We start from the raw sequence: 23,198 nt of genomic DNA, 5'->3' as shown, positions 1-23,198 counted from the left end.
CCGACGGGAGTCATCAAACTGGTCACTGGGATTGGTCCACTGTCCGACTGGAGTCATCAAACTGATCAACTGGGATTGGTCAACTGTCCGACTGGAGTCATCATTCTCGTCAACCGGGATTGGTCAACAATCCGACTCGAGTCATCAAACTCGTCAACTGGGATTGGTCAACTGTCCGACTGGAGTCATCAAACTGGTCAACTGGGATTGGTCAAGTGTCCGACTGGAGTCATCAAACTGGTCAACTGGGATTGGTCAACTGGCCGACTGGAGTCATCAAACTCGTCAACGGGGACTGGTCATCTGTCCGACTGGAGTCATCAAACTGGTCAACTGGGATTGATCAACTGTCCGACTGGAGTAATCAAACTCGGCAACTGGGATTGGTCAACTATCCGACTGGAGTCATCAAACTCGTCAACTGGGATTGGTCAACTGTCCGACTGGAGTCATCAAACTCGTCAAGTGGGATTGGTCAACTGTCCGAGTGGAGTCATCAAACTCGTCAACTGAGATTGGTCATCTGTCCGCCTGGAGACATGAAACTCGTCAACTGGGAGTCACTCAACTGTCCGACTGGAGAGATCAAACTCGTCAACTGGGATTGGTTAACTGTCTGACTGGAGTCATCAAACTCGTCAACTGGGATTGATCCACTGTCCGACTGGAGTCATCAAACTCGTCAACTGGGATTGGTCATCTGTCCGACTGGAGTCATCAAACACGTCAACTGGGAGTCGCCCAACTGTCCGACTGGAGACATCAAACTCGTCAACTGGGATTGGTCAACTGTCCGACTGGAGTCATCAAACTGGTCAACAGGGTTTGGTCAACTATCCAGCTGGGAGTCGCTCAACTATCCAGCTGGGATTGGTCAACTATCCGACGGGAGTCATCAAACTGGTCACTGGGATTGGTCCACTGTCCGACTGGAGTCATCAAACTGATCAACTGGGATTGGTCAACTGTCCGACTGGAGTCATCATTCTCGTCAACCGGGATTGGTCAACTATCCGACTCGAGTCATCAAACTCGTCAACTGGGATTGGTCAACTGTCCGACTGGAGTCATCAAACTGGTCAACTGGGATTGGTCAAGTGTCCGACTGGAGTCATCAAACTGGTCAACTGGGATTGGTCAACTGGCCGACTGGAGTCATCAAACTCGTCAACGGGGACTGGTCATCTGTCCGACTGGAGTCATCAAACTGGTCAACTGGGATTGATCAACTGTCCGACTGGAGTAATCAAACTCGGCAACTGGGATTGGTCAACTATCCGACTGGAGTCATCAAACTCGTCAACTGGGATTGGTCAACTGTCCGACTGGAGTCATCAAACTCGTCAAGTGGGATTGGTCAACTGTCCGAGTGGAGTCATCAAACTCGTCAACTGGGATTGGTCATCTGTCCGACTGGAGACATGAAACTCGTCAACTGGGAGTCACTCAACTGTCACACTGGAGAGATCAAACTCGTCAACTGGGATTGGTCAACTGTCTGACTGGAGTCATCAAACTCGTCAACTGGGATTGGTCAACTGTCCGACTGGAGTCATCAAACTCGTCAACTGGGATTGGTCATCTGTCCGACTGGAGTCATCAAACACGTCAACTGGGAGTCGCCCAACTGTCCGACTGGAGACATCAAACTCGTCAACTGGGATTGGTCAACTGTCCGACTGGAGTCATCAAACACGTCAACTGGGATTGGTAAACTGTCCGACTGGAGTCATCAAACTCGTCAACTGGGATTGGTCAACTGTCCGACTGGAGTCTTCAAACTCGTCAACTGGGATTGGTCAACTGTCCGACTGGAGTCATCAAACTGGTCAACTGCGATTGGTCAACTGTCCGACTGGAGTCATCAAACTGGTCAACTGCGATTGGTCAACTGTCCGACTGGAGTCATCAAACTCGTCAACTGGGATTGGTCTTCTGTCCGACAGGAGTCATCAAACTCGTCAACTGGGAGTCGCTCAACTGTCCGACTGGAGACATCAAACTCGTCAACTGGGATTGGTCAACTGTCCGACTGGAGTCATCATTCTCGTCAACTGGGATTGGTCAACTGCCTGACTGGAGTCATCAAACTCGTCAACTGGGATTGGTCAACTATCCTACTGGAGTAATCAAACTCGTCAACCGGGATTGGTCAACTATCCGAATCGAGTCATCAAACTCGTCAACTGGGATTGGTCAACTGTCCGACTGGAGTCATCAAACTGGTCAACTGGGATTGGTCAACTGTCCGACTGGAGTCATCAAACTGGTCAACTGGGATTGGTCAACTGGCCGACTGGAGTCATCAAACTCGTCACCTGGGACTGGTCATCTGTCCGACTGGAGTCATCAAACTCGTCAATTGGGAGTCGCTCAACTGTCCGACTGGAGACATCAAACTCGTCAACTGGGATTGGTCAACTGTCCGACTGGAGTCATCAAACTGGTCAACTGGGATTGATCAACTGTCCGACTGGAGTAATCAAACTCGGCAACTGGGATTGGTCAACTATCCGACTGGAGTCATCAAACTCGTCAACTGGGATTGGTCAACTGTCCGACTGGAGTCATCAAACTAGTCAACTGGGATTGGTCATCTGTCCGACTGGAGACATGAAACTCGTCAACTGGGAGTCGCTCAACTGTCCGACTGGAAAGATCAAACTCGTCAACTGGGATTGGTCAACTGTCCGACTGGAGTCATCAAACTCGTCAATTGGGATTGGTCAACTGTCCGACTGGAGTCATCAAACTCGTCAACTGGGATTGGTCAAGTGTCCGACTGGAGTCAACAAACTGGTCAACTGGGATTGGTCAACTGACTGACTGGAGTCATCAAACTCGTCAACTGGGATTGGTCAACTGTCCGACTGTAGACATCAAACTGGTCAACTGGGATTGGTCAACTGTTCAAATGGAGTCATCAAACTGGTCAACTGGGAGTGGTCAACTGTACGACTGGAGTCATCGAACTGGTCAACTGGGAGCTGGAGAACTGTCCGACTGGAGTCATCAAACTGGTCAACTGGGATTGGTCAACTGTCCGACTGGAGTCATCAAACTCGTCAACTGGGATTGGTCAACTATCCGACTGGAGTCATCAAACCCGTCAACTGGGATTGGTCAACTGTTCCGACTGGAGTCATCAAACTCGTCAACTGGAATTGGTCAACTGTCCGACTGGAGTCATCAAACTGGTCAATTGGAATTGGTCAACTGACTGACTGGAGTCATCAAACTCGTCAACTGGGATTGGTCAACTGTTCGACTGGAGTCATCAAACTCGTCAACTGGGATTGGTCAACTGTCCGACAGGAGTCATCAAACTCGTCAACTGGGATTGGTCAACTGTCCGACTGGAGTCATCAAAGTCGTCAACTGGGATTGGGCAACTGTCCGACTGGAGTCATCAAACCCGTCAACTGGGATTGGTCATCTGTCCGACTGGAGACATGAAACTCGTCAACTGGGAGTCGCTCAACTGTCCGACTGGAGAGATCAAACTCGTCAACTGGGATTGGTCAACTGTCCGACAGGAGTCATGAAACTGGTCAACTGGGATTGGTCAAATGTCCGACTGGAGGCATCAAACTGGTCAACTGGGATTGGTCAACTATCCGACTGGAGTCATCAAACCCGTCAACTGGGATTGGTCATCTGTTCCGACATGAGTCATCAAACTCGTCAACTGGAATTGGTCAACTGACCGACTGGAGTCATCAAACTGGTCAATTGGGATTGGTCAACTGACTGACTGGAGTCATCAAACTCGTCAACTAGGATTGGTCAACTGTCTAATTGGAGTCATCAAACTCGTCAACAGGGATTGTTCAACTGTCCGACTGGAGTCATCAAACTCGTCAACTGGGATTGGTCAGCTGTCCGACTGGAGTCATCAAACTGGTCAACTGGGATTGGTCAACTGCCCTACTGGAGTCATCAAACTCGTCAACTGGGATTGGTCATCTGTCCGACTGGAGTCATCAAACTGATCAACTAGGATTGGTCAACTGTCTGACTGGAGTCATCAAACTCGTCAACTGGGATTGGTCAACTGTCCTACTGGAGTAATCAAACTCGTCAACCGGGATTGGTCAACTATCCGACTCGAGTCATCAAACTCGTCAACTGGGATTGGTCAACTATCCGACTGGAGTCATCAAACTGGTCAACTGGGATTGGTCAACTGTCCGACTGGAGTCATCAAACTGGTCAACTGGGATTGGTCAACTGGCCAACTGGAGTCATCAAACTCGTCAATTGGGAGTCGCTCAACTGTCCGACTGGAGACATCAAACTCGTCAACTGGGATTCGTCAACTGTCCGACTGGAGTCATCAAACTGGTCAACTGGGATTGATCAACTGTCCGACTGGAGTCATCAAAGCCGTCAACTGGGATTCGTCAACTGTCCGACTGGAGTAATCAAACTCGGCAACTGGGATTGGTCAACTATACGACTGGAGTCATCAAACTCGTGAACTGGGATTGGTCAACTGTCCGGCTGGAGTCATCAAACTCGTCAACTGGGATTGGTCAACTGTCCGACTGGAGTCATCAAACTCGTCAACTGAGATTGGTCATCTGTCAGACTGGAGACATGAAACTCGTCAACTGGGAGTCGCTCAAATGTCCGACTTGAGAGATCAAACTCGTCAACTGGGATTGGTCAACTGTCCGACTGGAGTCATCAACCTGGTCAACTGGGATTGGTCAACTGTCCGACTGGAGTCATCAAACTCGTCAACTGGGATTGGTCAACTGTCCGACTGGAGTCATCAAACTGGTCAACTGGGATTGGTCAACTGTCCGACTGGAGTCATCAAACTCGTCAACTGGGATTGGTCAACTGTCCGACTGGAGTCATCAAACTGGTCAACTAGGATTGGTCAACTGTCTGACTGGAGTCATCAAACTCGTCAACTGGGATTGGTCAACTGTCCGACTGGAGTCATCAAACTGGTCAACCGGGATTGGTCAACTGTCCGACTGGAGTCATCAAACTGGTCAACCGGGATTGGTCAACTGTCCGACTGGAGTCATCAAACTGGTCAATTGGGATTGGTCAACTGACTGACTGGAGTCATCAAACTCGTCAACTGGGATTGGTCAACTGTCCGACAGGAGTCATCAAACTCGTCAACCGGGATTGGTCAACTGTCCGACTGGAGTCATCAAGGTGGTCAACTGGGATTGGTCAACTGTTCGACTGGAGTCATCAAACTCGTCAACTGGGATTGGTCAACTGTCCGACTGGAATCATCAAACTCGTCAACTGGGATTAGTCAACTGTCTGACTGGAATCATCAAACTCGTCAACTGGGATTGGTCAACTATCCAACTGGAGTCTTCAAACTCGTAAACTGGGATTGGTCAACTGTCCGACTGGAGACATCAAACTCGTCAACTGGGAGTCGCTCAACTGTCCGACTGGAGTCATCAAACTGGTAAACTGGGATTGGTCAACTGTCCGACTGGAGTCATTAAACTGGTCAACTGGGAGTCGCTCAACTGTCCGACTGGAGTCATCAAACTGGTCAACAGGGTTTGGTCAACTATCCAGCTGGGAGTCGCTCAACTATCCAGCTGGGATTGGTCAACTATCCGACTGGAGTCATCAAACTGGTCACTGGTATTGGTCCACTGTCCGACTGGAGTCATCAAACTGATCAACTGGGATTGGTCAACTGTCCGACTGGAGTCATCATTCTCGTCAACTGGGATTGGTCAATTGTCTGACTGGAGTCATCAAACTCGTTAACTGGGATTGGTCAACTGTCTGACTGGTGTAATCAAACTCGTCAACTGGGATTGGTCAACTGTCCTACTGGAGTAATCAAACTCGTCAACCGGGATTGGTCAACTATCCGACTCTTGTCATCAAACTCGTCAACTGGGATTGGTCAACTGTCCGACTGGAGTCATCAAACTGGTCAACTGGGATTGGTCAAGTGTCCGACTGGAGTCATCAAACTGGTCAACTGGGATTGGTCAACTGGCCGACTGGAGTCATCAAACCCGTCAACGGGGACTGGTCATCTGTCCGACTGGAGTCATCAAACTGGTCAACTGGGATTGATCAACTGTCCGACTGGAGTAATCAAACTCGGCAACTGGGATTGGTCAACTATCCGACTGGAGTCATCAAACTCGTCAACTGGGATTGGTCAACTGTCCGAGTGGAGTCATCAAACTCGTCAACTGGGATTGGTCATCTGTCCGACTGGAGACATGAAACTCGTCAACTGGGAGTCACTCAACTGTCCGACTGGAGAGATCAAACTCGTCAACTGGGATTGGTCAACTGTCCGACTGGAGTCATCAAACTCGTCAACTGGGATTGGTCAACTGTCCGACTGGAGTCATCAAACTAGTCAACTGGGATTGGTCATCTGTCCGACTGGAGTCATCAAACACGTCAACTGGGAGTCGCCCAACTGTCCGACTGGAGACATCAAACTCGTCAACTGGGATTGGTCAACTGTCCGACTGGAGTCATCAAACACGTCAACTGGGATTGGTAAACTGTCCGACTGGAGTCATCAAAATCGTCAACTGGGATTGGTCAACTGTCCGACTGGAGTCATCAAACTCGTCAACTGGGATTGGTCAACTGTCCGACTGGAGTCTTCAAACTCGTCAACTGGGATTGGTCAACTGTCCGACTGGAGTCATCAAACTGGTCAACTGCGATTGGTCAACTGTCCGACTGGAGTCATCAAACTGGTCAACTGCGATTGGTCAACTGTCCGACTGGAGTCATCAAACTCGTCAACTGGGATTGGTCTTCTGTCCGACTGGAGTCATCAAACTCGTCAACTGGGAGTCGCTCAACTGTCCGACTGGAGACATCAAACTCGTCAACTGGGATTGGTCAACTGTCCGACTGGAGTCATCATTCTCGTCAACTGGGATTGGTCAACTGCCTGACTGGAGTCATCAAACTCGTCAACTGGGATTGGTCAACTGTCCGACTGGAGTAATCAAACTCGTCAACCGGGATTGCTCAACTATCCGACTCGAGTCATCAAACTCGTCAACTGGGATTGGTCAACTGTCTGACTGGAGTCATCAAACTGGTCAACTGGGATTGGTCAACTGTCCGACTGGAGTCATCAAACTGGTCAACTGGGATTGGTCAACTGGCCGACTGGAGTCATCAAACTGGTCAACTGGGATTGATCAACTGTCCGACTGGAGTCATCAAAGCCGTCAACTGGGATTGGTCAACTGTCCGACTGGAGTAATCAAACTCGGCAACTGGGATTGGTCAACTATCCGACTGGAGTCATCAAACTCGTCAACTGGGATTGGTCAACTGTCCGACTGGAGTCATCAAAACCGTCAACTGGGATTGGTCAACTGTCCGACTGGAGTCATCAAACTCGTCAACTGGGATTGGTCATCTGTCCGACTGGAGACATGAAACTCGTCAACTGGGAGTCGCTCAACTGTCCGACTGGAAAGATCAAACTCGTCAACTGGGATTGGTCAACTGTCCAACTGGAGTCATCAAACTCGTCAACTGGGATTGGTCAACTGTCCGACTGGAGTCATCAAACTCGTCAACTGGGATTGGTCAACTGTCCGACTGGAGTCATCAAACTGGTCAACTGGGATTGGTTAACTGACTGACTGGAGTCATCAAATTCGTCAACTGGGATTGGTCAACTTCCGACTGGAGACATCAAACTGGTCAACTGGGATTGGTCAACTGTTCAAATGGAGTCATCAAACTAGTCAACTGGGATTGGTCAACTGTCCGACTGGAGTCATCGAACTGGTCAACTGGGAGCTGGAGAACTGTCCGACTGGAGTCATCAAACTGGTCAACTGGGATTGGTCAACTGTCCGACTGGAGTCATTAAACTGGTCAACTGGGAGTCGCTCAACTGTCCGACTGGAGTCATCAAACTGGTCAACAGGGTTTGGTCAACTATCCAGCTGGGAGTCGCTCAACTATCCAGCTGGGATTGGTCAACTGTCCGACTGGAGTCATCATTCTCGTCAACCGGGATTGGTGAACTATCCGACTGGAGTCATCAAAGCCGTCAACTGGGATTGGTCAACTGTCCGACTGGAGTAATCAAACTCGGCAACTGGGATTGGTCAACTATCCGACTGGAGTCATCAAACTCGTCAACTGGGATTGGTCAACTGTCCGACTGGAGTCATCAAAACCGTCAACTGGGATTGGTCAACTGTCCGACTGGAGTCATCAAACTCGTCAACTGGGATTGGTCATCTGTCCGACTGGAGACATGAAACTCGTCAACTGGGAGTCGCTCAACTGTCCGACTGGAAAGATCAAACTCGTCAACTGGGATTGGTCAACTGTCCAACTGGAGTCATCAAACTCGTCAACTGGGATTGGTCAACTGTCCGACTGGAGTCATCAAACTCGTCAACTGGGATTGGTCAACTGTCCGACTGGAGTCATCAAACTGGTCAACTGGGATTGGTTAACTGACTGACTGGAGTCATCAAATTCGTCAACTGGGATTGGTCAACTTCCGACTGGAGACATCAAACTGGTCAACTGGGATTGGTCAACTGTTCAAATGGAGTCATCAAACTAGTCAACTGGGATTGGTCAACTGTCCGACTGGAGTCATCGAACTGGTCAACTGGGAGCTGGAGAACTGTCCGACTGGAGTCATCAAACTGGTCAACTGGGATTGGTCAACTGTCCGACTGGAGTCATTAAACTGGTCAACTGGGAGTCGCTCAACTGTCCGACTGGAGTCATCAAACTGGTCAACAGGGTTTGGTCAACTATCCAGCTGGGAGTCGCTCAACTATCCAGCTGGGATTGGTCAACTGTCCGACTGGAGTCATCATTCTCGTCAACCGGGATTGGTGAACTATCCGACTCGAGTCATCAAACTCGTCAACTGGGATTGGTCAACTGTCCGACTGGAGTCATCAAACTGGTCAACTGGGATTGGTCAAGTGTCCGACTGGAGTCATCAAACTGGTCAACTGGGATTGGTCAACTGGCCGACTGGAGTCATCAAACTCGTCAACGGGGACTGGTCATCTGTCCGACTGGAGTCATCAAACTGGTCAACTGGGTGTCCGACTGGAGTAATCAAACTCGGCAACTGGGATTGGTCAACTATCCGACTGGAGTCATCAAACTCGTCAACTGGGATTGGTCAACTGTCCGACTGGAGTCATCAAACTCGTCAAGTGGGATTGGTCAACTGTCCGAGTGGAGTCATCAAACTCGTCAACTGGGATTGGTCATCTGTCCGACTGGAGACATGAAACTCGTCAACTGGGAGTCACTCAACTGTCCGACTGGAGAGATCAAACTCGTCAACTGGGATTGGTTAACTGTCTGACTGGAGTCATCAAACTCGTCAACTGGGATTGGTCCACTGTCCGACTGGAGTCATCAAACTCGTCAACTGGGATTGGTCATCTGTCCGACTGGAGTCATCAAACACGTCAACTGGGAGTCGCCGAACTGTCCGACTGGAGACATCAAACTCATCAACTGGGATTGGTCAACTGTCCGACTGGAGTCATCAAACTGGTCAACAGGGTTTGGTCAACTATCCAGCTGGGAGTCGCTCAACTATCCAGCTGGGATTGGTCAACTATCCGACGGGAGTCATCAAACTCGTCAACTGGGATTGGTCAACTGTCCGACTGGAGTCATCAAACTGGTCAACTGGGATTGGTCAAGTGTCCGACTGGAGTCATCAAACTGGTCAACTGGGATTGGTCAACTGGCCGACTGGAGTCATCAAACTCGTCAACGGGGACTGGTCATCTGTCCGACTGGAGTCATCAAACTGGTCAACTGGGATTGATCAACTGTCCGACTGGAGTAATCAAACTCGGCAACTGGGATTGGTCAACTATCCGACTGGAGTCATCAAACTCGTCAACTGGGATTGGTCAACTGTCCGACTGGAGTCATCAAACTCGTCAAGTGGGATTGGTCAACTGTCCGAGTGGAGTCATCAAACTCGTCAACTGGGATTGGTCATCTGTCCGACTGGAGACATGAAACTCGTCAACTGGGAGTCACTCAACTGTCCGACTGGAGAGATCAAACTCGTCAACTGGGATTGGTCAACTGTCCTACTGGAGTAATCAAACTCGTCAACCGGGATTGGTCAACTATCCGACTCGAGTCATCAAACTCGTCAACTGGGATTGGTCAACTGTCCGACTGGAGTCATCAAACTGGTCAACTGGGATTGGTCAACTGTCCGACTGGAGTCATCAAACTCGTCAATTGGGAGTCGCTCAACTGTCCGACTGGAGACATCAAACTCGTCAACTGGGATTGGTCAACTGTCCGACTGGAGTCATCAAACTGGTCAACTGGGATTGATCAACTGTCCGACTGGAGTAATCAAACTCGGCAACTGGGATTGGTCAACTATCCGACTGGAGTCATCAAACTCGTCAACTGGGATTGGTCAACTGTCCGACTGGAGTCATCAAACTCGTCAACTGGGATTGGTCATCTGTCCGACTGGAGACATGAAACTCGTCAACTGGGAGTCGCTCAACTGTCCGACTGGAGTCATCAAACTCGTCAATTGGGATTGGTCAACTGTCCGACTGGAGTCATGAAACTCGTCAACTGGGATTGGTCAACTGTCCGACTGGAGTCAACAAACTGGTCAACTGGGATTGGTCAACTGACTGACTGGAGTCATCAAACTCGTCAACTGGGATTGGTCAACTGTCCGACTGGAGACATCAAACTGGTCAACTGGGATTGGTCAACTGTTCAAATGGAGTCATCAAACTGGTCAACTGGGATTGGTCAACTGTCCGACTGGAGTCATCGAACTGGTCAACTGGGAGCTGGAGAACTGTCCGACTGGAGTCATCAAACTGGTCAACTGGGATTGGTCAACTGTCCGACTGGAGTCATCAAACTCGTCAACTGGGATTGGTCAACTGTCCGAGTGGAGTCATCAAACTCGTCAACTGGGATTGGTCATCTGTCCGACTGGAGACATGAAACTCGTCAACTGGGAGTCACTCAACTGTCCGACTGGAGTCGTCAAACTCGTCAACTGGGATTGGTCAACTGTCCTACTGGAGTAATCAAACTCGTCAACCGGGATTGGTCAACTATCCGACTCGAGTCATCAAACTCGTCAACTGGGATTGGTCAACTGTCCGACTGGAGTCATCAAACTGGTCAACTGGGATTGGTCAACTGTCCGACTGGAGTCATCAAACTCGTCAATTGGGAGTCGCTCAACTGTCCGACTGGAGACATCAAACTCGTCAACTGGGATTGGTCAACTGTCCGACTGGAGTCATCAAACTGGTCAACTGGGATTGATCAACTGTCCGACTGGAGTAATCAAACTCGGCAACTGGGATTGGTCAACTATCCGACTGGAGTCATCAAACTCGTCAACTGGGATTGGTCAACTGTCCGACTGGAGTCATCAAACTCGTCAACTGGGATTGGTCATCTGTCCGACTGGAGACATGAAACTCGTCAACTGGGAGTCGCTCAACTGTCCGACTGGAGTCATCAAACTCGTCAATTGGGATTGGTCAACTGTCCGACTGGAGTCATGAAACTCGTCAACTGGGATTGGTCAACTGTCCGACTGGAGTCAACAAACTGGTCAACTGGGATTGGTCAACTGACTGACTGGAGTCATCAAACTCGTCAACTGGGATTGGTCAACTGTCCGACTGGAGACATCAAACTGGTCAACTGGGATTGGTCAACTGTTCAAATGGAGTCATCAAACTGGTCAACTGGGATTGGTCAACTGTCCGACTGGAGTCATCGAACTGGTCAACTGGGAGCTGGAGAACTGTCCGACTGGAGTCATCAAACTGGTCAACTGGGATTGGTCAACTGTCCGACTGGAGTCATCAAACTCGTCAACTGGGATTGGTCAACTGTCCGACTGGAATCATCAAACTCGTCAACTGGGATTGGTCAACTGTCCGACTGGAGTCTTCAAACTCGTCAACTGGGATTGGTCAACTGTCCGACTGGAGACATCAAACTGGTCAACTGGGATTGGTCAACTGTTCAAATGGAGTCATCAAACTGGTCAACTGGGATTGGTCAACTGTCCGACTGGAGTCATCGAACTGGTCAACTGGGAGCTGGAGAACTGTCCGACTGGAGTCATCAAACTGGTCAACTGGGATTGGTCAACTGTCCGACTGGAGTCATCAAACTCGTCAACTGGGATTGGTCAACTGTCCGACTGGAGTCTTCAAACTCGTCAACTGGGATTGGTCAACTGTCCGACTGGAGACATCAAACTGGTCAACTGGGATTGGTCAACTGTTCAAATGGAGTCATCAAACTGGTCAACTGGGATTGGTCAACTGTCCGACTGGAGTCATCGAACTGGTCAACTGGGAGCTGGAGAACTGTCCGACTGGAGTCATCAAACTGGTCAACTGGGATTGGTCAACTGTCCGACTGGAGTCATCAAACTCGTCAACTTAGATTGGTCAACTGTCCGACTGGAATCATCAAACTCGTCAACTGGGATTGGTCAACTATCCGACTGGAGTCTTCAAACTCGTCAACTGGGATTGGTCAACTGTCCGACTGGAGACATCAAACTGGTCAACTGGGATTGGTCAACTGTTCAAATGGAGTCATCAAACTGGTCAACTGGGATTGGTCAACTGTCCGACTGGAGTCATCAAACTGGTCAACTGGGAGCTGGTCAACTGTCCGACTGGAGTCATCAAACTGGTCAACTGGGATTGGTCAACTGTCTGACTGGAATCATCAAACTAGTTAACTGAGATTGGTCAACTGTCCGACTGGAGTCATCAAACTGGTCAACTGGGTTTGGTCAACTGTCCGACTGGAGTCTTCAAACTCGTCAACTGGGATTGGTCAACTGTCCGACTGGAGACATCAAACTCGTCAACTGGGATTGGTCAACTGTTCAAATGGAGTCATCAAACTGGTCAACTGGGATTGGTCAACTGTCCGACTGGAGTCATCGAACTGGTCAACTGGGAGCTGGAGAACTGTCCGACTGGAGTAATCAAACTGGTCAACTGGGATTGGTCAACTGTCCGACTGGAGTCATCAAACTGGTCAACTGGGATTGGTCAACTGTCCGACTGGAATCATCAAACTCGTCAACTGAGAGTCGCTCAACAGTCCGACTGGAGTCATCAAACTGGTCAACTGGGATTGGTCAACTTCCGACTCGAGTCATCAAACTCGTCAACTGAGAGTCGCTCAACAGTCCGACTGGAGTCATCAAACTGGTCAACTGGGATTGGTCAACTGTCCGACTGGAGTCATCGAACTGGTCAACTGGGAGTCGCTCAAATGTCCGACTAGAGTCATCAAACTCGTCACCTGGGATTGGTCAACTGTCCGACTGGAATCATCAAACTCGTCAACTGGGATTGGTCAACTGTCCGAATGGAGTCTTCAAACTCGTCTACTGGGATTGGTCAACTGTCCGACTGGAGACATCAAACTGGTCAACTGGGATTGGTCATCTGTCCGACTGGAGTCATCGAACTGGTCAACTGGGAGCTGGAGAACTGTCCGACTGGAGTCATCAAACTGGTCAACTGGGATTGGTCAACTGTCCGACTGGAGTCATTCAACTGGTCAACTGGGAGTCGCTCAACTGTCCGATTGGAGTCATCAAACTGGTCAACAGGGATTGGTCAACTGTCCGACTGGAGTCATCAAACTGGTCAACTGGGATTGGTCAACTGTCCGACTGGAGTCATCAAACACGTCAACTAGCATTGGTCAACTGTCTGACTGGAGTCATCAAACCCGTCAACAGGGATTGGTCAACTGTCCGACTGGAGTCATCAAACTCGTCAACTGGGATTGGTCAACTGTCCGCCTGGAGTCATCAAACTCGTCAACTGGGATTGGTCAACTGTCCGACTGGAGTCATCAAACACGTCAACTAGGATTGGTCAACTGTCTGACTGGAGTCGTCAAACTCGTCAACAGGGATTGGTCAACTGTCCGACTGGAGTCATCAAACTCGTCAACTGGGATTGGTAAACTGTCCGACTGGAGTCATCAAACTCGTCAACTGGGATTGGTCAGCTGTCTGACTGGAGTCATCAAACTCGTCAACTGGGATTGGTCAATTACCTGACTGGAGTCATCAAACTTGTCAACTGTGATTGGTCAACTGTCTGACTGGAGTCATCAAACTGGTCAACTGGGAGCTGGTCAACTGTTCGACTGGAGACATCTAACTGGTCAACTGGGAGTCGCTCAACTGTCCGACTGGAGTCATCAAACTGGTCAACTGGGAGTCGCTCAACTGTCCGACTGGAGTCATCAAACTGGTCAACTGGGATTGGTCAACTGTCCGACTGGAGTCATCAAACTCGTCAACTGGGATTGGTCAACTGTCCGACTGGAGTCATCAAACTCGTCAACTGGGATTGGTCAACTGTCCGACTGGTGTCATCAAACTCGTCAACTGGGATTGGTCAACTGTTCGAGTGGAGTAATCAAACTCGTCAACTGGGATTGGTCAACTGTCCGAATGGAGTCATCAAACTCATCAACTGGGTGTCGCTCAACTGTCCGACTGGAGTCATCAAACTCGTCAACTGGGATTGGTCAACTGTCCGACTGGAGTCATCAAACCCGTCAACTGGGATTGTTCTACTGTCCGACTGGCGTCATCAATCTCGTCAACTGGGATTGGTCAACTGTCCGACTGGTGTCATCAAACTCGTCAACTGGGATTGGTCAACTGTCCGACTGGAGTCATCCAACTGGTGAACTGGGATTGGTCAACTGTCAGACTGGAGTCATCAAACTCGTCAACTGGGATTGGTCAACTGTCTGACTGGAGTCATCAAACTCGTCAACTGTCCGAGTGGAGTCATCAAACTCGTCAACTGGGATTGGTCAACTGTCCGACTGGAGTCATCAAACTCGTCAACTGGGATTGGTCAACTGTCCGACTGAGTCATCGAACTGGTCAGCTGGGATTGCTCAACTGTCCGACTGGAGTCATCAAACTGGTCAACTGTGAGTCGCTCAACTGTCCAACTGGAGTCATCAAACACGTCAACTGGGATTGGTCAACTGTCCGACTGGAGTCATCAAACTGGTCAACTGGGATTGGTCAGCTGTCCGACTGGAGTCAAACTCGTCAACTGGGATTGGTCAACTGTCCGACTGGAGTCATCAAACTCGTCGACTGGGATTGGTCAACTGTCCGACTGGAGACATCAATCTCGTCAACTGGGAGTCGCTCAACTGTCCGACTGGAGTCATCAAACTGGTCAACTGGGATTGGTCAACTGTCCGACTGGAGTCATCAAACTGGTCAACTGGGAGTTGATCAACTGTCCGACTGGAGACATCAAACTCGTCAACTGGGATTGGTCAACTGTCCGACTGGAGTCATCAAACTGGTCAACTGGGAGTCGCTCAACTGTCCGACTGCAGACATCAAACTCGTCAACTGGGATTGGTCAACTGTCCGACTGCAGTCATCAAACTCGTCAACTGGGATTAGTCAACTGTCCGACTGGAGTCATCAAACTCGTCAACTGGGATTGGTCAACTGTCCGACTGGAGTCATCAGACTGGTAATACTGGGAGTCGCTAAACTGTGCGACTGGAGACATCGAACAGGTCAACTGGGATTGGTCAACTGTCCGACTGGAGTCATCGAACTGGTCAACTGGGATTGCTTAACTGTCCGACTGGCGTCATCAAACTGGTCAACTGGGATTGGTCAACTGTCCGACTGGAGTCATCGAACTGGTCAACTGGGATTGTTCAACTGTCCGACTGGAGTCATCAAACTCGTCAACTGGGATTGGTCAACTGTCCGACTGGAGTCATCAAACTCGTCAACTGGGATTGGTCAACTGTCCGACTGGAGTCATCAAACTCGTCGACTGGGATTGGTCTACTGTCCGACTGGAGTCATCAAAGTCGTCAACTGGGAGTCGCTCAACTGTCCGACTGGATTCATCAAACTCGTCAACTGGGATTGGTCAACTGTCCGACTGGAGTCATCAAACTGGTCAACTGGGATTGGTCAACTGTCCGACTGGAGTCATCAAACTCGTCAACTGGGATTGGTCAACTGTCCGACTGGAGTCATCAAACTCGTCAACTGTGATTGGTCAACGGTCCGACTGGAGTGATCAAACTCGTCAACTGGAATTGGTCAACTGCCCGACTGGAGTCATTCAACTGGTCAACTGGGAGCTGGTCAACTGTCTGACTGGAGTCATCAAACTGGTCAACTGGGAGTCGCTCAACTGTCCGACTGGAGACATCAAACTGGTCAACTGGGAGTCGCTCAACTGTTCGACTGTAGTCATCAAACTCGTCAACTCGGATTGGTCAACTGTCCGACTGGAGTCATCAAACTCGTCAACTGGGATTGGTCAACTGTCCGACTGGAGTCATCCAACTGGTGAACTGGGATTGGTCAACTGTCCGACTGGAGTCATCAAACTCGTCAACTGGGATTGGTCAACTGTCCGACTGGAGTCATCAAACTCGTCAACTGTCCGAGTGGAGTCATCAAACTCGTCAACTGGGATTGGTCAACTGTCCGACTGGAGTCATCAAACTCGTCAACTGGGATTGGTCAACTGTCCGACTGGAGTCATCGAACTCGTCAACTGGGATTGGTCAACTGTCCGACTGCCGTCATCAAACTCGTCAACTGGGATTGGTCTACTGTCCGACTGGAGTCATCAATCTCGTCAACTGGGATTGGTCAACTGTCCGACTGGTGTCATCAAACTCGTCAACTGGGATTGGTCAACAGTCCGACTGGAGTCATCCAACTGGTGAACTGGGATTGGTCAACTGTCCGACTGGAGTCATCAAACTCGTCAACTGGGATTGGTCAACTGTCCGACTGGAGTCATCAAACTCGTCAACTGTCCGAGTGGAGTCATCAAACTCGTCAACTGGGATTGGTCAACTGTCCGACTGGAGTCATCAAACTCGTCAACTGGGATTGGTCAACTGTCCGACTGGAGTCATCGAACTGGTCAACTGGGATTGCTCAACTGTCCGACTGGAGTCATCAAACTGGTCAACTGTGAGTCGCTCAACTGTCCGACTGTAGTCATCAAACACATCAACTGGGATTGGTCAACTGTCCGACTGGAGTCATCAAACTGGTCAACTGGGATTGGTCAACTGTCCGACTGGAGTCAAACTCGTCAACTGGGATTGGTCAACTGTCCGACTGGAGTCATCAAACTCGTCGACTGGGATTGGTCAACTGTCCGACTGGAGACATCAATCTCGTCAACTGGGAGTCGCTCAACTGTCCGACTGGAGTCATCCAACTGGTGAACTGGGATTGGTCAACTGTCCGACTGGAGTCATCAAACTCGTCAACTGGGATTGGTCAACTGTCCGACTGGAGTCATCAAACTCGTCAACTGTCCGAGTGGAGTCATCAAACTCGTCAACTGGGATTGGTCAACTGTCCGACTGGAGTCATCGAACTGGTCAACTGGGATTGCTCAACTGTCCGACTGGAGTCATCGAACTGGTCAACTGTGAGTCGCTCAACTGTCCGACTGGAGTCATCAAACACGTCAACTGGGATTGGTCAACTGTCCGACTGGAGTCATCAAACTGGTCAACTGGGATTGGTCAACTCCGAGTTAGGGAACTGGAGCTGGAGTTGGAAGAACTTCGGATCATTCGGGAGGCAGAAGGGGTCATAGATAGCAGCTTCAGGGAATTAGTTACACCAAAGATTGGAGATAGGTGGGTAACTGTAAGAGGGACTGGGAAAAAACAGTCAGTGCAGGGATCCCCTGCGGTCGTACCCCTGAGAAACAAGTATACCGCTTTGGATACTTGTGGGGGGGGGGACTTACCAGGGGTAAGCCATGTGGTACGGGCCTCTGGCACGGAGTCTGTCCCTGTTGCTCAGAAGGGAAGGGGGGAGAGGAGCAGAGCATTAGTAATTGGGGACTCTATAGTCAGGGGCACAGATAGGAGATTTTGTGGGAGCGTGAGAGACTCACGTTTGGTATGTTGCCTCCCAGGTGCAAGGGTACGTGATGTCTCGGATCGTGTTTTCCGGGTCCTTAGGGGGAGGGGGAGCAGCCCCAAGTCGTGGTCCACATTGGCACCAACGACATAGGTAGGAAAGGGGACAAGGATGTCAGGCAGGCTTTCAGGGAGCTAGGATGGAAGCTCAGAACTAGAACAAACAGAGTTGTTATCTCTGGGTTGTTGCCCGTGCCACGTGATAGTGAGATGAGGAATAAGGAGAGAGAGCATTTAAACACGTGGCTACAGGGATGGTGCAGGCGGGAGGGATTCAGATTTTTGGATAACTGGGGCTCTTTCTGGGGAAGGTGGGACCTCTACAAACAGGATGGTCTACATCTGAACCTGAGGGGCACAAATATCCTGGGGGGGAGATTTGTTAGTGCTCTTTGGGGGGGTTTAAACTAATGCAGCAGGGGCATGGGAACCTGGATTGTAGTTTTAGGGTAAGGGAGAATGAGAGTATAGAGGTCAGGAGCACAGATTTGACATCGCAGGAGGGGGCCAGTGTTCAGGTAGGTGGTTTGAAGTGTGTCTACTTCAATGCCAGGAGTATACGAAACAAGGTAGGGGAACTGGCAGCGTGGGTTGGTACCTGGGACTTCGATGTTGTGGCCATTTCGGAGACATGGATAGAGCAGGGACAGGAATGGATGTTGCAGGTTCCGGGGTTTAGGTGTTTTAGTAAGCTCAGAGAAGGAGGCAAAAGAGGGGGAGGTGTGGCGCTGCTAGTCAAGAGCAGTATTACGGTGGCGGATAGGATGCTAGATGGGGACTCTTCTGCCGAGGTAGTATGGGCTGAAGTTAGAAACAGGAAAGGAGAGGTCACCCTGTTGGGAGTTTTTTATAGGCCTCCTAATAGTTCTAGGGATGTAGAGGAAAGGATGGCGAAGATGATTCTGGATATGAGCGAAAGTAACAGGGTAGTTATTATGGGAGATTTTAACTTTCCAAATATTGACTGGAAAAGATATAGTTCGAGTACAATAGATGGGTCATTTTTTGTACAGTGTGTGCAGGAGGGTTTCCTGAAACAATATGTTGACAGGCCAACAAGAGGCGAGGCCACGTTGGATTTGGTTTTGGGTAATGAACCAGGCCAGGTGTTGGATTTGGAGGTAGGAGAGCACTTTGGGGACAGTGACCACAATTCGGTGACGTTTACGTTAATGATGGAAAGGGATAAGTATACACCGCAGGGCAAGAGTTATAGCTGGGGGAAGGGCAATTATGATGCCATTAGACGTGACTTGGGGGGGATAAGGTGGAGAAGTAGGCTGCAAGTGTTGGGCACACTGGATAAGTGGGGCTTGTTCAAGGATCAGCTACTGCGTGTTCTTGATAAGTATGTACCGGTCAGACAGGGAGGAAGGCGTCGAGCGAGGGAACCGTGGTTTACCAAGGAAGTGGAATCTCTTGTTAAGAGGAAGAAGGAGGCCAATGTGAAGATGAAGTGTGAAGTTTCGGTTGGGGCGATGGATAGTTACAAGGTAGCGAGGAAGGATCTAAAGAGAGAGCTAAGACGAGCTAGGAGGGGACATGAGAAGTATTTGGCAGGAAGGATCAAGGAAAACCCAAAAGCTTTCTATAGGTATGTCAGGAATAAGCGAATGACTAGGGAAAGAGTAGGACCAGTCAAGGACAGGGATGGGAAATTGTGTATGGAGTCTGAAGAGATAGGCGAGATACTAAATGAATATTTTTCGTCAGTATTCACTCAGGAAAAAGATAATGTTGTGGAGGAGAATGCTGAGCCCCAGGCTAATAGAATAGATGGCATTGAGGTACGTAGGGAAGAGGTGTTGGCAATTCTGGACAGGCTGAAAATAGATAAGTCCCCGGGACCTGATGGGATTTATCCTAGGATTCTCTGGGAGGCCAGGGAAGAGATTGCTGGACCTTCGGCTTTGATTTTTATGTCATCATTGGCTACAGGAATAGTGCCAGAGGACTGGAGGACAGCAAATGTGGTCCCTTTGTTCAAAAAGGGGAGCAGAGACAACCCCGGCAACTATAGGCCGGTGAGCCTCACGTCTGTAGTGGGTAAAGTCTTGGAGGGGATTATAAGAGACAAGATTTATAATCATCTAGATAGGAATAATATGATCAGGGATAGTCAGCATGGCTTTGTGAAGGGTAGGTCATGCCTCACAAACCTTATTGAGTTCTTTGACAAGGTGACTGAACAGGTAGACGAGGGTAGAGCAGTTGATGTGGTGTATATGGATTTCAGCAAAGCGTTTGATAAGGTTCCCCACGGTAGGCTATTGCAAAAAATACGGAGGCTGGGGATTGAGGGTGATTTAGAGATGTGGATCAGAAATTGGCTAGCTGAAAGAAGACAGAGGGTGGTGGTTGATGGGAAATGTTCAGAATGGAGTACAGTCACAAGTGGAGTACCACAAGGATCTGTTCTGGGGCCGTTGCTGTTTGTCATTTTTATCAATGACCTAGAGGAAGGCGCAGAAGGGTGGGTGAGTAAATTTGCAGACGATACTAAAGTCGGTGGTGTTGTCGATAGTGTGGAAGGATGTAGCAGATTACAGAGGGATATAGATCAGCTGCAGAGCTGGGCCGAGAGGTGGCAAATGGAGTTTAATGTAGAGAAGTGTGAGGTGATTCACTTTGGAAGGAATAACAGGAATGCGGAATATTTGGCTAATGGTAAAGTTCTTGAAAGTGTGGATGAGCAGAGGGATCTAGGTGTCCATGTACATAGATCCCTGAAAGTTGCCACCCAGGTTGATAGGGTTGTGAAGAAGGCCTATGGAGTGTTGGCCTTTATTGGTAGAGGGATTGAGTTCCGGAGTCAGGAGGTCATGTTGCAGCTGTACAGAACTCTGGTACGGCCGCATTTGGAGTATTGCGTACAGTTCTGGTCACCGCATTATAGGAAGGACGTGGAGGCTTTGGAGCGGGTGCAGAGGAGATTTACCAGGATGTTGCCTGGTATGGAGGGGAAATCTTATGAGGAAAGGCTGATGGACTTGAGGTTGTTTTCGTTGGAGAGAAGGAGGTTAAGAGGAGACTTAATAGAGGCATACAAAATGATCAGGGGGTTGGATAGGGTGGACAGTGAGAGCCTTCTCCCACGGATGGATATGGCTGGCACGAGGGGACATAACTTTAAACTGAGGGGTAATAGATATAGGACAGAGGTCAGAGGTAGGTTCTTTACGCAAAGAGTAGTGAGGCCGTGGAATGCCCTACCTGCTACAGTGGTGAACTCGCCAACATTGAGGGCATTTAAAAGTTTATTGGATAAACATATGGATGATAATGGCATAGTGTAGGTTGGATGGCTTTTGTTTCGGTGCAACATCGTGGGCCGAAGGGCCTGGACTGCGCTGTATTGTTCTATGTTCTAACTGTCCGACTGGAGTCAAACTCGTCAACTGGGATTGGTCAACTGTCCGACTGGAGTCATCAAACTCGTCGACTGGGATTGGTCAACTGTCCGACTGGAGACATCAATCTCGTCAACTGGGAGTCGCTCAACTGTCCGACTGGAGTCATCAAACTGGTCAACTGGGATTGGTCAACTGTCCGACTGGAGTCATCAAACTGGTCAACTGGGAGTTGATCAACTGTCCGACTGGAGACATCAAACTCGTCAACTGGGATTGGTCAACTGTCCGACTGGAGTCATCAAACTGGTCAACTGGGAGTCGCTCAACTGTCCGACTGCAGACATCAAACTCGTCAACTGGGATTGGTCAACTGTCCGACTGCAGTCATCAAACTCGTCAACTGGGATTAGTCAACTGTCCGACTGGAGTCATCAAACTCGTCAACTGGGATTGGTCAACTGTCCGACTGGAGTCATCAAACTGGTAATACTGGGAGTCGCTAAACTGTGCGACTGGAGACATCGAACAGGTCAACTGGGATTGGTCAACTGTCCGACTGGAGTCATCAAACTCGTCAACTGGGATTGGTCAACTGTCCGACTGGAGTCATCAAACTGGTCAACTGGGAGTCGCTCAACTGTCCGACTGGCGTCATCAAACTGGTCAACTGGGATTGGTCAACTGTCTGACTGGAGTCATCGAACTGGTCAACTGGGATTGTTCAACTGTCCGACTGGAGTCATCAAACTCGTCAACTGGGATTGGTCAACTGTCCGACTGGAGTCATCAAACTCGTCAACTGGGATTGGTCAACTGTCCGACTGGAGTAATCAAACTCGTCAACTGGGATTGGTCTACTGTCCGACTGGAGTCATCAAAGTCGTCAACTGGGAGTCGATCAACTGTCCGACTGCATTCATCAAACTCGTCAACTGGGATTGGTCAACTGTCCGACTGGAGTCATCAAACTGGTCAACTGGGATTGGTCAACTGTCCGACTGGAGTCATCAAACTCGTCAACTGGGATTGGTCAACTGTCCGACTGGAGTCATCAAACTCGTCAACTGTGATTGTTCAACGGTCCGACTGGAGTGATCAAACTCGTCAACTGGGATTGGTCAACAGCCCGACTGGAGTCATTCAACTGGTCAACTGGGAGCTGGTCAACTGTCTGACTGGAGTCATCAAACTGGTCAACTGGGAGTCGCTCAACTGTCCGACTGGAGACATCAAACTGGTCAACTGGGAGTCTCTCAACTGTTCGACTGTAGTCATCAAACTCGTCAACTGGGATTGGTCAACTGTTCGACTGGAGTAATCAAACTCGTCAACTCGGATTGGTCAACTGTCCGACTGGAGTCATCAAACTCGTCAACTGGGATTGGTCAACTGTCCGACTGGAGTCATCCAACTGGTGAACTGGGATTGGTCAACTGTCCGAGTGGAGTCATCAAACTCGTCAACTGGGATTGGTCAACTGTCCGACTGGAGTCATCAAACTCGTCAACTGGGATTGGTCAACTGTCCGACTGGAGTCATCGAACTCGTCAACTGGGATTGGTCAACTGTCCGACTGCCGTCATCAAACTCGTCAACTGGGATTGGTCTACTGTCCGACTGGAGTCATCAATCTCGTCAACTGGGATTGGTCAACTGTCCGACTGGTGTCATCAAACTCGTCAACTGGGATTGGTCAACTGTCCGACTGGAGTCATCCAACTGGTGAACTGGGATTGGTCAACTGTCCGACTGGAGTAATCAAACTCGTCAACTGGGATTGGTCAACTGTCCGACTGGAGTCATCAAACTCGTCAACTG

The sequence above is a fragment of the Scyliorhinus torazame genome, chromosome X, assembly GCF_047496885.1.
Source record: "Scyliorhinus torazame isolate Kashiwa2021f chromosome X, sScyTor2.1, whole genome shotgun sequence".
Lineage (NCBI taxonomy): Eukaryota > Metazoa > Chordata > Chondrichthyes > Carcharhiniformes > Scyliorhinidae > Scyliorhinus > Scyliorhinus torazame.
This window is presented reverse-complemented; position numbering follows the sequence as displayed.